The sequence below is a fragment of the Toxotes jaculatrix genome, chromosome 8 (assembly GCF_017976425.1).
Source record: "Toxotes jaculatrix isolate fToxJac2 chromosome 8, fToxJac2.pri, whole genome shotgun sequence".
NCBI classification, from domain to species: Eukaryota; Metazoa; Chordata; class Actinopteri; family Toxotidae; genus Toxotes; species Toxotes jaculatrix.
The window spans coordinates 28,806,883-28,820,665 of record NC_054401.1 but is presented as its reverse complement, the minus strand read 5'-3'; the positions used below and the strand labels follow the sequence as shown (position 1 = coordinate 28,820,665).

General features: G+C 41.0%; 1 protein-coding gene across 1 annotated transcript in view; it reads left to right on the top strand.

Moving 5' to 3' along the window:
• The first annotated feature begins 416 nt into the window (after nucleotides 1–416).
• Nucleotides 417–13,783, top strand: part of dyrk1b (dual-specificity tyrosine-(Y)-phosphorylation regulated kinase 1B) — a 51,239-nt gene continuing 37,872 nt past the window's right edge. The window contains exon 1 of the mRNA XM_041044030.1: nucleotides 417–1,137. The gene's annotated coding sequence lies outside the window, so the exon portion shown is untranslated. The remainder of the gene's footprint in view (nucleotides 1,138–13,783) is intronic.

The following is a 13,783-nucleotide window of genomic DNA, read 5'->3' as shown; positions in this document are numbered from 1 at the left end:
ACATCACCTCCATCTGGGATGATGGCCAAATGTCCTACACCGGTATCAGTAAAACCTAGATTTAGAACAGCTGCATTTGTAGCCGCCGTCCTCTGCTTGGAGGGAAGTTGGCTTCTGTGTTGGTTGTAAACGTTATTAGATAAATAGGTGCGGAGGAAATAAGCCAGGTCTCCCACAGTGTAAACTCTGTCCGCACTCGCCAAATTGCCCCTTTTCTCTTCGAAGCCTCTAGACAAATGCCTATGGATCTGCGTCCGGGTTGTCATTTTTACTCCATAAAAAATAATTACGCAACCACATCTTCATTTGAGGACTAACTTTTGGAAGTTACTTGTGTGACTGTCCGCGGTGGATTTGTTTTGGCAGCCATTTTGTGGGAAATTTCTCTGGAGCGCGCTGGGCCGTACTTGCCTGGTGTCGGGAGTGCGCTCTCAATGCAGCCCCTCTCTCCTTTGACCGATATTAACATCACGGAGGGGCTGGCCGGCATAGAGCTAACTGTAGCTGTGCGTGCTAAAATACGTGTAGTTTCTTCATAGCGGCTGCTTGTATTGTCTATCGGCCTATCGGCTGGCCGCTGCCCGCCAAGCAGCCTGCAGTGTGCGGACTGTCTTCCTCCAGATTCCAATGGCAGAGTTTTATTAGACAGCTAGCTTGCTAGCTAAGAGCTAGCTCGCTAATGTTAGCTTCTTGCCTTTAAATTAATTTAAAAAGCTGACGGGCTTGGAAAGCCAATTGGCCCACGCCGTATTTGTAAGCTACTCTCTTCTATATCTGAGAATAAATCTCGAACAAGTAAATTAAGTTTGCTGAACAGAAAGAAGACTGAGTTTGAGGTGTCCGTGGCTGAGGCGGCGAGCTGCCCACCTCCCCTTAGGCACGGCTAGCTGTGCTGCGCCGGTGATCTGTTCCCATTGACAACCCGCTCCCTGAGCTCCGGAGAATAACGCAATTTTGCTGGAAACTGATCTCACCGGGATTTTTATCGCCAAACAATTCTGCACCATCATATTTGGATTTCTGGTGTGGAAGACGGACGACTGACCCGGGGGAGGGGGCTCGGTTCGTGCGGACAGAGGGAGATAGGGGTTCCGAACATGGCTGCTACGCGGAACTTGGTTCGACACACCGCCTGAGGTAAGAAATCGCCGGTCGGCGTTGTCTTTTTTTAAATTCATGTATGAAATTGCGGTCAGTTGGTTTTTGTCGCTTATATATGTGTGTCAGAGGTTTGACAGTCAATGAGTGGTAACAGTGCTTGGTAGCATAATGTTACCCCTTCCCTACGTTATTCGCCCCTGTCACCCGGCCTCGTGTCCCCATACTTCTGCCACTGCCGCTCAGATGGCTAATAGGGTAAGAGGCAGGCTTCGATTAAATAGGTGGGTTAACGTCGGTGTTGGACAATGGATCATGCCTAACAATTAAGGCTTGGCTGGCGTATCCACAGTAGCTAAGACGTGCATTATGGTGATGAACTACACAACATTACCCCTTTTTAGTTACATGCAATGTCCTCCAAGTCTATCGTTATCAGCCCCCTGCCCTTCTAGTTTACCTTGTGACTGAGTCGTTTTTAACAGCTAACCATCTGGCGGGTTGACCAAGGGTTGGGTTGGTCATAAATAGGCTAATGATTGATGCGATCAGTGTGCGTGTATCTAGGCAAGTTTCAGTAGCAGTGGTATCGCGACCTGCCTTAAGTTAACGCACGACACCAAATAGACTGGCAGAGGATGCCGGCGGAGCAAAACGGAGGGAGGGATGGGAGATGAATGGATGTGTTGCTACATGATCGAGACGCGTTGATACCCTCGAGTATAGGCGGTTATAACCTGGTGTATAGTGTGGATGGCGATGGGTTTAGGTGTCACAGCAGCCAGCAACCCCCGACTGTCCTCTGTAGATCTGCAGCATTTCATCTGCTATTGCAGCTAACGCTAGCCACTAGCTTAGCTACCGCATCAGCCCCAGCCCCTACCCTGCCCTGGAGTAGAGGGACACAGGCACTCAGTTGCCGGGATATCACTGCTTCTAGGCAGTGAACGGGGCTATGAGGAGACCAGTGCTGATGCACAGCTGGAGGAATCATGACTTGTCATCTCCTCTCTGTTTGTCTGCATGGGTCTCTGTGGTGCTCTTTCTGTCATTGCTCAACAGAAGGTGTTGTGATCTGAAATTGTTGCCGATTTAAATAAGGAGCTTTGTCATAGATGCTGTGTCCCCTCCCCACCCACCTCGCTGAAGTTGGGTTGCTGTTTTTCTTGTGCTGAACACATTTGAATCTCAAAATGGACCTTTCCTCCCAGCCATTTCTTCTTTTCTTAATTCTTTTCATTCATTTTTAATTGTGTTCTCAACTCACGCTATGGCAATATTCAACCTCTAATATGCATTCATTTGTCCACTCAATCAAAAAGGCCACATATAGGCCATAATTGTGGTTGACTGATACGGTGTTTCAAAGGCCGATGTCGATGCCAATAATAGAGAGCAAGGTGGCCTGTGGCCGATATAAATATAAATATAATTCCTTGCTCATTGCCATCTAATATACATGGTTATATTTGCCAGTAAAATGTTGTTTTAGATGGAATCTATCATAATTGCAGTATTAAAATGCATTGGTTTATGCTGCAGATTTAAGAATGTGACTGGTATTTAAGGGAGAGCAGGGTACAGTATGTCAGAAGCATCATTCAACTGCATTATTCTACACATTATAACATCACACAATATAAGTTTAACGCAATGTATATTTAATACTAGTCACTGAAGGTTTTAGATTAAATTAACTGTCTTTTAGGATGAGCGAAACATTTTAACGTTTAGAAAAGTTGATGGTGACTGAGGAAATGTAAGTAGACGGTTATAAGAGAATTCATGAGAGTTACAGTACAGAGCTAACACAAACTTTTTCACCACCTTCTCAAAACTGCCCCAAAGCATATTTCTGGTTGTTTGTTGTCAGACTCGGTCACAAGCCAAATAGCCAATCTAACAATCAAGCACATAAAAAATGCTAACTTTATACACTCACATTGCACAGGCTGCTCGGAACATCTACCAAGTGAGTAGAGGTGACAACAGTGTGATAGAGCAGAGATTCTATCCCAGGGTTTCACTACTATCTCTCATTAAACACTGCCAAGTTAGCTTGGTGCATTGAAGCACAGACACACACGTGTGCGCAGAGGGAGAGAGACACACAAGTGCAGAAATGTTAGAAGCCCATAACGTTCATTCCTCTGAACGTTGCTGGCAAGTTGATAACGTTAACACTAGCTTTCAGACTCCTGTTAACATTAGCCCACTTGTTGAATTGAAGATATCTCTAGTCCATTAGCAAACGCAACCTACTGAACTAATGTTGAGTGTAACTATCAAATCAATCACTTACGAGCAGCAGAAAGTTGACTTGAGATGAGTGGTTCATCAGCCCTGTCTCCATCTAATGCCTCAGCTGACAGCAGGTGCTGTTGGCTTTGCCCACTTGAGAATAGTTCTGCTAGCTGGCTGTCGATGAAAATATGTTTGTTATTTACATATATAACATACTAACAATAGCACGTCTCACAACCACCCCAAATGACAAATCTGATAAATGTTTTATGGCTGCAGCTCGTCGGGAGGAGGTGTCGGGGCTTGGACTGCCCATCTTCAAACCCTGTAAGCTAGTTTGGCTGGTTGAAGTCTTGCTACTGTTAAAATTCTCAACTAACGTTATTCACATTTCGACAATAAAAGACCAGAATCAGTATGATTCTGATCAGTATGATACACTGTGTATGTTATTAAAATGCAATATGTAGTATGTTATTTAGTTAAAAATATTCTAAAATGAACTACAATTATCAACAAGATGTGAACAGTCTGGACATTTTGTCAAAGATGGGATGTGTGTTGTGTTGCAGAGATATCTGCTTAAGTTAGCCTGCTAACCAGCTAGCACCAGCCTGTGCCCTCTCGTAATACCATTTTGTACCTCAAGAGGCAACAGTGAGTCACTGTAACCGTCCAGTCTGCCCTCAGTCCACCATGAGAGGATGAAGTAGTAGTAACTGTAGTGGTCAGTAAACCTGTGTTTCAGTCATCCTCTCTCTTTCCTCAAGTTTAGCTATTGATGCTGCTGCTCCAGCTGCTCTCCCTCACCTTCCTTCACCTCTCGTGGCTCGTCCTCTGCTACTGTCACCACTACATCTTCCCAGTCTCATTGACTCGGAGTGAAATCGTCGTCATCAGTCTAACAATAACTTAAGAAAACAGCTGATTGGTTACATAATCAGACTGTAAGGTAAACCTGTGTGGAAAATATTATTCCCCAAATCATGCAGGTTTGGCAGCATGTCAACAACTGCCCTATGTTCAGGTTAGATGTATTCAAGCTAACATTAGCTCAGCGTTAGCTCAATGTGAAGGTGAGAATGGAAATTTGATTGTGATTGGCCAGTGAGCCCAGTCACACAGCACGCTGTTATGCGCACCCATAATCACAGGTACACATGGATTTTTTTTTCCCAGCGGCCCACTGGGATTTGCCCCAGTATACCTGATGGCCAGTCTGACTCTAGAACAGGAGAAGGGGGGGGGGGGGCTAAGATTGCATTTCTTTATTTCTTACAATAGGGGTAGACACCCCAAATTTCTTTTAATATGCTGCCCCCTATTTGTTCAGAGAATGAATGTGACAGTTGGCGAGTACTTACATGTTGGCCAATTAAATACATTGAGCTTTGAAAGCTAGAAATTTAAGTCTTTCCATTTTCTCTCCGGTAATGTTACATATAGTTACATATAGCATGGGTGAATTTCCCACTGTCCACAGCACCCACTGATTTCTGCTCGCTCAAAGTATTTTATTCTTTATTGCAGAATGAAAAAAACAAGGTGTTGCACTAACATCATTCCACTGCAGCCACACTGACAAAGCTGTCTCCAGACGTTTTTATTAATTAGCTTTGTGAGCACAGACGTTGGTTGATGCCGACTTTCAAAAAGTGCCAGCTATCGACCAGATGCATCAGTCGACTGATTAATTGGTCGACCATCAGGCCATAATGGAAAATTTCAGATGAGAGGGAGGACAATTTTCGTAAAATGGAAGCTTCTATCAGAAGCCAAGTACAGACCAGGGAAGATGTTCTCACTCAGTATGCGAGGTTCCAGTGGAAGTGGACCTGTGATCCAAGTATCTGCAGTTCCTTTGAGCTACACAGGTCTCAAGCGATATCGTTTGTGTCATGTCACAGTAGATACAGTGGATACATTAATTTCGTGCTGACTGCCCTTTAAGGCACTGAGTTCTATTCATCACGAAAACTGTTCCAGCTGAACCTGCTGCTTAGTTTCAGTCAGCCACTAGTAGGTATAAGTGGGAAAATCACCTGAGCCTAGCTGAAGGATTAGCTGCCTTCCACAGCACTGTCAGTGTGCCACAGCCGCTTCACCATCGCCACTACCCCGAGCATGTATGAAAGCTGAGACCTCTGTCATTACATTTACCATCTGTAGTTGTCATTACATTTTAAAACTGGACAGGGAAAGGCATAAATATCAGTTATTACAACATGGTAAATGGACCGCACTCATACGGGGCCTTTTTACCTCAGCGGTTTACACAGTACTTTACATTGTTGCCTCTCATTCACCGTTCACACACACTCCTGGTGGCAGAGCTGCCATGCAAGGTGCTGGCTTACACATCAGGAGCAACTTCGGGATCAGTGTCTTGTCCAAGGACACTTTGACATGTGGACAGGAGGAGCCGGGGATCAAACTACCAACCCAGAGATTAACGGAAGACCTGCTCGACCACCTGAACCACAGCCACCCAACATCCCTGGACTTAATTTTAATTCAAATGTAAAAATTCATTAATGTCCTGGTAACGCAATAGTATAAAACCTATTTTTTTCAGTGCCAGGCATTCACTGTCCTTTGACTGCAAGATAAGGCTTTATCCCACAGATATAATGAAATGTCAATTTTTTGGCTTGCTTTGATGGCTGGAGTGGTTTTGCAGTCTGTGTCTTTTGGCCACAAACAGCAAATGGACTTGTTCCCTGACTGACAGCACAGCTGTGACAACAAGCTCAGACTGTGTGTGTGACAGCTCTGACACACAAATTCAACACTTTGTAGACTCTGATAGACTAACTCCAGAACTTACCAGGAACTCTGGTAACACTTCTCATCATCCTCTACTTTTCTCTCACGGCCTTGTTCCTCTGCTCCTGTCTGCCTACATCCGTGGACTCAGCTCAGGAGAACCGCACTGCTACTCAAGCTGAAACTTCTTCGACTTGAGAGGATGCATCTTTGCTTCAGCCTCTGCCCTGTAGCGTGGATCTATATCTCTATCCTTTGACTTGGCCTAATTTCATACCGCTTCTTAATATTTTTGTATAATGCAACCGAATGGTAGCATTCACTGCATTTCATCTGGAAAGTGGGGTTTGTGGCTAACTAAGGTATGTGGAGAAAATTAGTACAACCATGTCCAGACATTTTCTTTTTATTGTAAATTAAAACATCACCCAAAATACATTCAGAATCAAACACTCAAAAGTTTTGCATTTTCCAGGGTGTTTTTTCTAAATGTGTACTCACTACATTTTTGTAACATCTACTACTACTACTGCTACTATAATAATAATAATAATAACAATAATAATCATTACTACTAACAGCAATGAAAATAAAACGGCTTTTAAAAAATGATAAAATTATTAGAATAAGGAAAATTAAAACTGCATTAATTAACTGCGCTGCTTGAACCTTCTAAAAGGCTAAATTAAATAGATGTTTATTGCGGTGTGAACTGACTGCGTTCATTGCATTATATCGGCTGAACCTGTCCATTACTGTTGACCAAAGCTTCAGTAAATCATTGCATTAGTTATTAATTAAAATTAGGTTGGAATCATTAGTTGGGACAGAGTTTTGTAAAACAGCAACACAGAGTAAGATTCAACCGAGTGTCTGTAGATGATAATGCTGAATCACCCATTATGAAATTATGAAATTGGATGATGCTTTCTGCAGAGTGGAACTCTGTTTTAGGGCTGTGACAGTCATTTGCGCTACTGATTAATCTGTTGATTAATTGATTAGTTATTTAGTATATAAAAAGTCAAAAAATTGAGAAAAATGTCCATCATAATTTCTTAATGCCCAAGGTGACATGATCGGTTGGTGTTTTCCCTCCCAGCGGTTCAGTACCTAAAAATATTCACTCACTGTTGAGTATGACAAAGATAAGTACGAGCACATCCTCTTGACTGAGAAGCTGAAACCAGAGAGTGATTGCTGGTTTTGCTTTAATTTATAAGTTTAATGTGGAACAACTTGTTTGGATTTTAATATGATTTGTGCATCAATGTGATGAAGAACCTTGATTTGTCAGGAGTTTATCTTCTTGGATCAGCCAACCACAGAAAGCCAAATATGGATATTGTTTATTCATTCACTACCAAACTCATCATGAGAAAAGATTTGCCAGGAAAAAGCAAAAAAAAAAAAACAAAAACAAAACAACAAAACAGTAAAATAAAATGACTACTCTCTGTTGTCTACAAACGGTGTGGGAAACTTTTTAAAAAGCCTGTTGCCTGGGCTTAATACAGGTGAACATCCAGTTAACCCTGCATACCAAAGGCAGTTATAACAGTGTATATTATTTAGAAAGATCTTTAGCAGACATCACTCACACAGGTAGAAGTTCACTTATTTAGTTAACTTTGATTATGGTGAAAATGCACCACCACTCTATTTCCTAAATGTTTGAGAATATAGTTTAAAAAAAGACACCTGAAGAGACAGATGGCCAGCTGGCCAGCTAGCTTTAGCTAACGCATGTGGAAACAGACTCCCCAAAGCAGGAATCCGCACACTGGTTCTTTGACTTATGAAACTTCTGATGTCGCTCTTTAAAATGGCAGACATCAAGTTTGGCTGTTCTCTGGTTAATGTGCTCTCTGCAGCTGGTGTCTGTATTCAGCCAAAGACTGTTTGGGAATGAGAGGGCGCATCACAGTGTAACACTATTGTGTGTTTTTGCAGTTAAAAAGGTGCCAACAGAGTGGTGACTCTTAACCAGAGAAATGATCAGCTGATACATTTAATTACCTTTTCATACATAATGCTGCTCATCTCATTTTCAGGTTGTAGGTACAGTCTCCAAACATTAATTAGGCTGCCGCTAAAAACTGCAGTGTTCCTGCCTTCTCAGTCAACAAAAGGAGATTTGAAAGGATTTGGATTCGATAAGTGGATTTCACACTGGATTTTAATTTAGTAAAATGCTATCAAACCTCATCCTCAGACAGGAGAGCCTGGGTGTCGTTACTTTTTAGGAGGAAAATCTCTGTACTTCCTGTTAAGGCCTTTGCTTAAGGATATTTGTTGACGCGTTTTTATTGTATTGTTTATAACATTTTAGGTTAGTTTTGGTCTATTAAAGTACAAGTAAAATTTCTTTAAATTATGTTGACAATTTTAGGAAATATAATTAGAAAATATATGGTGATATAGTCTGTGAATTTCAAAGAATATGAATTAAAAATGAGTTTTTATCATAGTAGTAATACCATGGTAGAGATTATTTTAATATCTCTGGCTATATTAGGCCATTGTGAGCAAAGCTGCAAATCAGTGAGCAAGACTATTTTAAGACAAAATCAGATTGTGATTTTTACATCAATGTGATGAAGTGCGTTGATTTGTCAGCTACTCACCAGAAGTTGCGATAGCACAGTTTATACTGATATCGCAATTTAAAATGACGTCCACTATTTTAGAGGATTTAATTAAAGTTTCTGTTCATGTTTCATCCCATATCATCTGTTGTTCTGTTTGAACCTATTTTCTTTGCCGTTCTCCGAAGACTCTGTTCTTCCATGTTCATTGTGTCAAAAGGAAAAGAAAAGTTGTTTTTTGCGTGGCTGCGGCAGAGCTGTGTGCAGTTGTACATCATTGGAGCAAATTCTGAAAAGTGCACAAAAACAAAGTTGTGGTGAAATTCTAAATAATAAATAATGACGTGACTGATGAATAACGTGGCATGACATGCAAAATACTGTAAAAAAAAAAATCTTCACACTAATTTATCTGCTCCTGTTGTTTGTGGTGTTGACTGGCTAGCTAGCTAGCATTAGCTGTTGGACACTAGCTTCAGTGACTGTCCAAGACATAGGCAAAACAGGCCATTTTCATGAGTGGCAAGTGACAAAGGGAGACTGTGGGTAGTGTTAGTCAGTCTGCTCTGTGCTCTTATCAGATGTGTGTGTGTGTGGCATTGTTACCGTCTGTGTTTGTGCTGAGGTTGGCCCATAGCATGCAGTAAAATACTTCAAAATTGTGTTCTTAAATAAAAGTATGTTTGACAGGGATGTACCCTAATGTTCCAGCAGCCACAGTTTGAGAAGGCAGAAAACTCTTGGCCAAAAGTAGCAGCACATCCCCTTTAATCCCGTGCTCACAGTGCCTTTATTCTCTAACACAGTGATTCCATAATGCTTGTAAAAGTTAAATGTAAGCTTTGTGGGGAGGGTTGTGTGTTTGAGTGCAGGCAGGAGGTAAAGAGGGGACGTGGTTCTGTCCTGCTGTGCAGGCAGAAATACCTGTTACCAGTCAGAGAAGACAGACAGAGCGTACCTGAGAGAGAGAGAGAGAGAGACAGACAGACCTGGCACGCTCTCCTGTCGGTTGGTTTAGGGTTTGTGTGGAACAAAATGGAGAGAGAAAAACCATAGCAGCATTCCATCCATCCACATTGTCTAATGTTCATATTAAACCTGTAGACCTAATATGTCAACCATCATTATACACAATGTTCAATATCACCGATTTTGGTTTACAGACGTTCTTTTAAAAACTGTCCTGCCGACCTTCCTGAGGCTTTCCAGTGAGTTCTATGGTGCATTTATATTCTGTTCAGAGACTTCTACTGCCGTTAATCAATATACAACTATGGCCTTACCTTTTTTTTTTTTTTTTTTTTTCAAAACAAAAACATGAAAATAGTCAAGTGATGTGAAACTAACCCAAATACTCCTGAAATGGACTGTAATGAAAGAAAAGCTCCTTTTCTTTATTTGGCTTCAAGCAGAGGTTTTGAAACTGTCAGGCACGCCTCTCCAGGGGGCCATGGGAGAGTTGAAGGGCGACACGGAGTGGCTAACTAGTCAAGTCAAGTCAAATTTATTTATATAGCACAATATCAAAAAATTTGCCTTAGGGGCTTTACAATCTGCACAGCATACAACATCCTCTGTCCTTAGACCCTCAGATCAAATACAGAAGAACTCCCCCCAAAAAACCTTAACGGGAAAAGGGAAAGGAACCTCAGGAAGAGAAAGTGAAGAGGGATCCATCCTCCAGGACGACAGACAGCTGGCAGGTTACCACCAGGGTCTACCAGGCTAAAACTAATGCAGTCTAATCCAACAGTCCTGCAATAAATCCTGCTTCATGAAGGTTAGGATGTTCGCTTTTCATTGAAACTGTTCCAAAGAGGTGTTGATTTAACTGTGTGATCATTGTGGAGGATGTAGTTTGTAGTGCTTAAACACAAACTGAACATTACAACCATCATGAAGGCAGGGTTTAATGCAGGACCTCTGTGTTAGACTGCATTAGTTTTAGCCTGGTGGACCCTTGTGGTAACCTGCCAGCTGAGTGTATATGAAGAACATGGTCTGGGAGGATGTCGAGCTTAGTTAGCTACTGTGTGTGTGACAGAAGTTAGCCAGCGGCCAATCAAGACTTCTAGGCTGCAGAATAGAAAAGAACAGACTAACTTACAAATGACATTTACCGGTAATCAAAGTTCATAAAACCAGGTATTTAACCAAAACTGTGTCAACTATTTATGTGAGCGTGTGGAGTTTCTTCTTCTTCAAGTGCTTCCCAACTCCCCTACGAACAATAATACTACCAGCAATTATGTATGGAGACAAACCAGCCTATCAGCAATGACCTAATTCTGTTTTCTGATTGGCTGGAAATGTGACGCTCTGTAACACTCTGTCGAGCTGAGCCAGCACTCATTCAAACCGGAGAGTGCAAAGAGCAGAGATAGGAAGAGGAACACTGAGAGAGTGTCCAATGGTTTCAGAGCACACAGGGCAGGGACACACAGTGACACAAGTCATCATGGCGCACTTATGTGGATAGTAGAAATATATGTAAATGTATATTGAGCACACAATATATTTTTATTTTGGAATAAAATCTTTTCTGTGCCATTAGGAATAAGGCACAAACATAAGCTCTACCTTAGTAGCTGTTACAGCCCTCACATCTGAACCACTGCTGTGCTTTCTCAGGTCCAGCTGGAGCTAATATTTTCATCTCAACTTTAGTTGCAGGACAACACCTGCCCCGTGTGTCAGCAACCACACTGTGCTAACTGTGGTCTCAATTAAAGGAATGAGTGCCTGTGTTTTTTTTTTTTCATGCATTGCTAATGGTCTGACCACAGCCTCATACAACAATAAGTCTTAGGTTCGCTAACGTTAGTGTTCAAAATGAGAATCACAATTTTGGGCGCTCAGAATTGAGATATGATTGCAGTGCTCTTTATGCAGACAGTGCGGACAATATAATCATTAGCATTAGGTCAAACTGGATTAAAAGACTGAATTAAAAAAGAATCTAAGTCTGTTGCCCACTCTTTAGAAAATATTTGAAGACATGTTTTGTGTGTTTATAAAATATATATATATATATATATATATATATATACAGTTTATAGATTTGTTTGCCTCCTTCTTCAGTCCTGTGTGCAGTGGTACCTCTGTGTAACATCTTTGAATCTGATTCCACACAACAGACTGCACAACATTTAACGCAGTAATGTATTTGTTCATCCTCACCATCACTGGGTTTTCACCACTCTTATTGTTCCTTTTTTTTTTTGCTTTGCTTTGCTTTGCTTTACTCTGCTCTCACACATTGAGTGTTGATATCCTACCTCTGTGTCACTTAAGACATGAGGTGCTGTCTCATGTCTGTTTGTTTTGATGCAACTGATCTCCCTTTTAATCCAAACGGGGTAAAATTGTTGCATAAAAATGAATCTGTATAGAGGCCTGAATCTGTGTAAGCAAATCAGTGCCATAATATTCGAAATTATATCAATGACTGAATTCAAATATTGAAATTTAATCATTACTGACTACTTAGTGTTGAAATGTAAATATCACCAAATGTATTGCACTCAAATATTGGACTTTGAAAACCACCTTTAAATTTTATGTCTGTTTAAATTCTTCGTTTAAATTCTCATGTCAGTTTCAAGTTGTACAATATTTCCAATATTTATTTTAGGATTCTCAAAATCAGGTAGGAAATTCATGTGCCTAATATTCAAAAACTATATTCAAGTGGCTTCATATTGTACTATCACTAAGCTCAATTCATATTCACATCAAAAACTCTGGTTGTTCAAGTACACGTGGTCAAATTCAGACACTAAAATTCAAGATATAAAATTCAGATGTGAACACGTGGAACACCAAGTAAAAGCACACAAACCTGAATTGCATTGATCTGACCTCTGAGCTGAAAAGCCTCTAAGAACTAACTATACACAGTCATGGGAAAAGGAGCGTCTGCAAAACTGTGAATACATTTTGAGCATCGCAAACCACATGAAATGACTCTTTATAATCCAGAACTTCATCCACTGGGTCTCATCACATTTGGAAAGAAGAGAAGAGCCAGTACGGCTTTCTAATAAGATCTTGTTAGAAGCATCAGTTAATAGCTTTATTACGCATTTATTAGCAGGTATCAAAGCACTTATTATCAGATAACTATGCTTTTCACAGCTACCAGGTGAAAAGTGAGAACAGAGCCTTATTAAGGTTAATAATCTGAGAACCCTAAAATAAATGGAAATGAAGTATTTGAAATTGACTATTGAGAATTTCTCAAAGTGAAATTCAGACAGATGGTTTTCAAATCTTAAAGGGTATTAATGCTTATGAATTCAGCTCTTCATTTGTTAGAGGGAGTGTTGTTCAACCTCCCACAGGTTCCATAGTCTTCCATTGAGTGAAAGAAAAGTTACACTTTAATTGTAGAAATAGCTCGTAGTGTTGACACTGCCAGTGAGGTGAGCTAATGTCACCAGATGTTGACTCAATAAAGTTGATCTAAAAATAGATTGACATTTTTCTATTCTTTTAGACAGTTTTCAATTGAAGGTCACTTTCAAACATTGTCAGGATAAAATTTATGTTATTACAGCTTTGACAAAGCAAATGCTTGAAAGTGATTTAGCAAACACCAAGAAGAGAGGTTAGATTTCATGAACAACTGCTAACGTTTATCAGCGAGTGTGAAATTAAAAAAAAAAACACTGCAGCAGCTGTGTAGTTCAGCTGCTTCATCTTTGGTTCATGAGCAAAGAGGGAAAAGATGGAGGCAAGCACAGGTGGAGTGGTGAGAGGAAGCTGGTTACAGTAAGAAATCACTTCAAACAGCCAAAGATGATGCCTTCCCCTCATGTATGTGTTCTGTGGACATAAGGGAGATGCTGACAACAACAGGCCCCCAGCATGGGCTTCAGTTGTGCCTGCCCACAGCACACCTGGATTCACTGAGAGACACAGGCAGAGTCACTAGTGACATATATCTGAATACATGGCATCTGTTTGGTGTCCTGAAGTACATCCAGCTCTTTGCATCCTGCCTGGGAAAAGCTTTGAAGGACTCAGGAGCCATAATGGACATGGGACTGTTCTGGATTTACCTTACATGAAGGTTTGTCCATGGG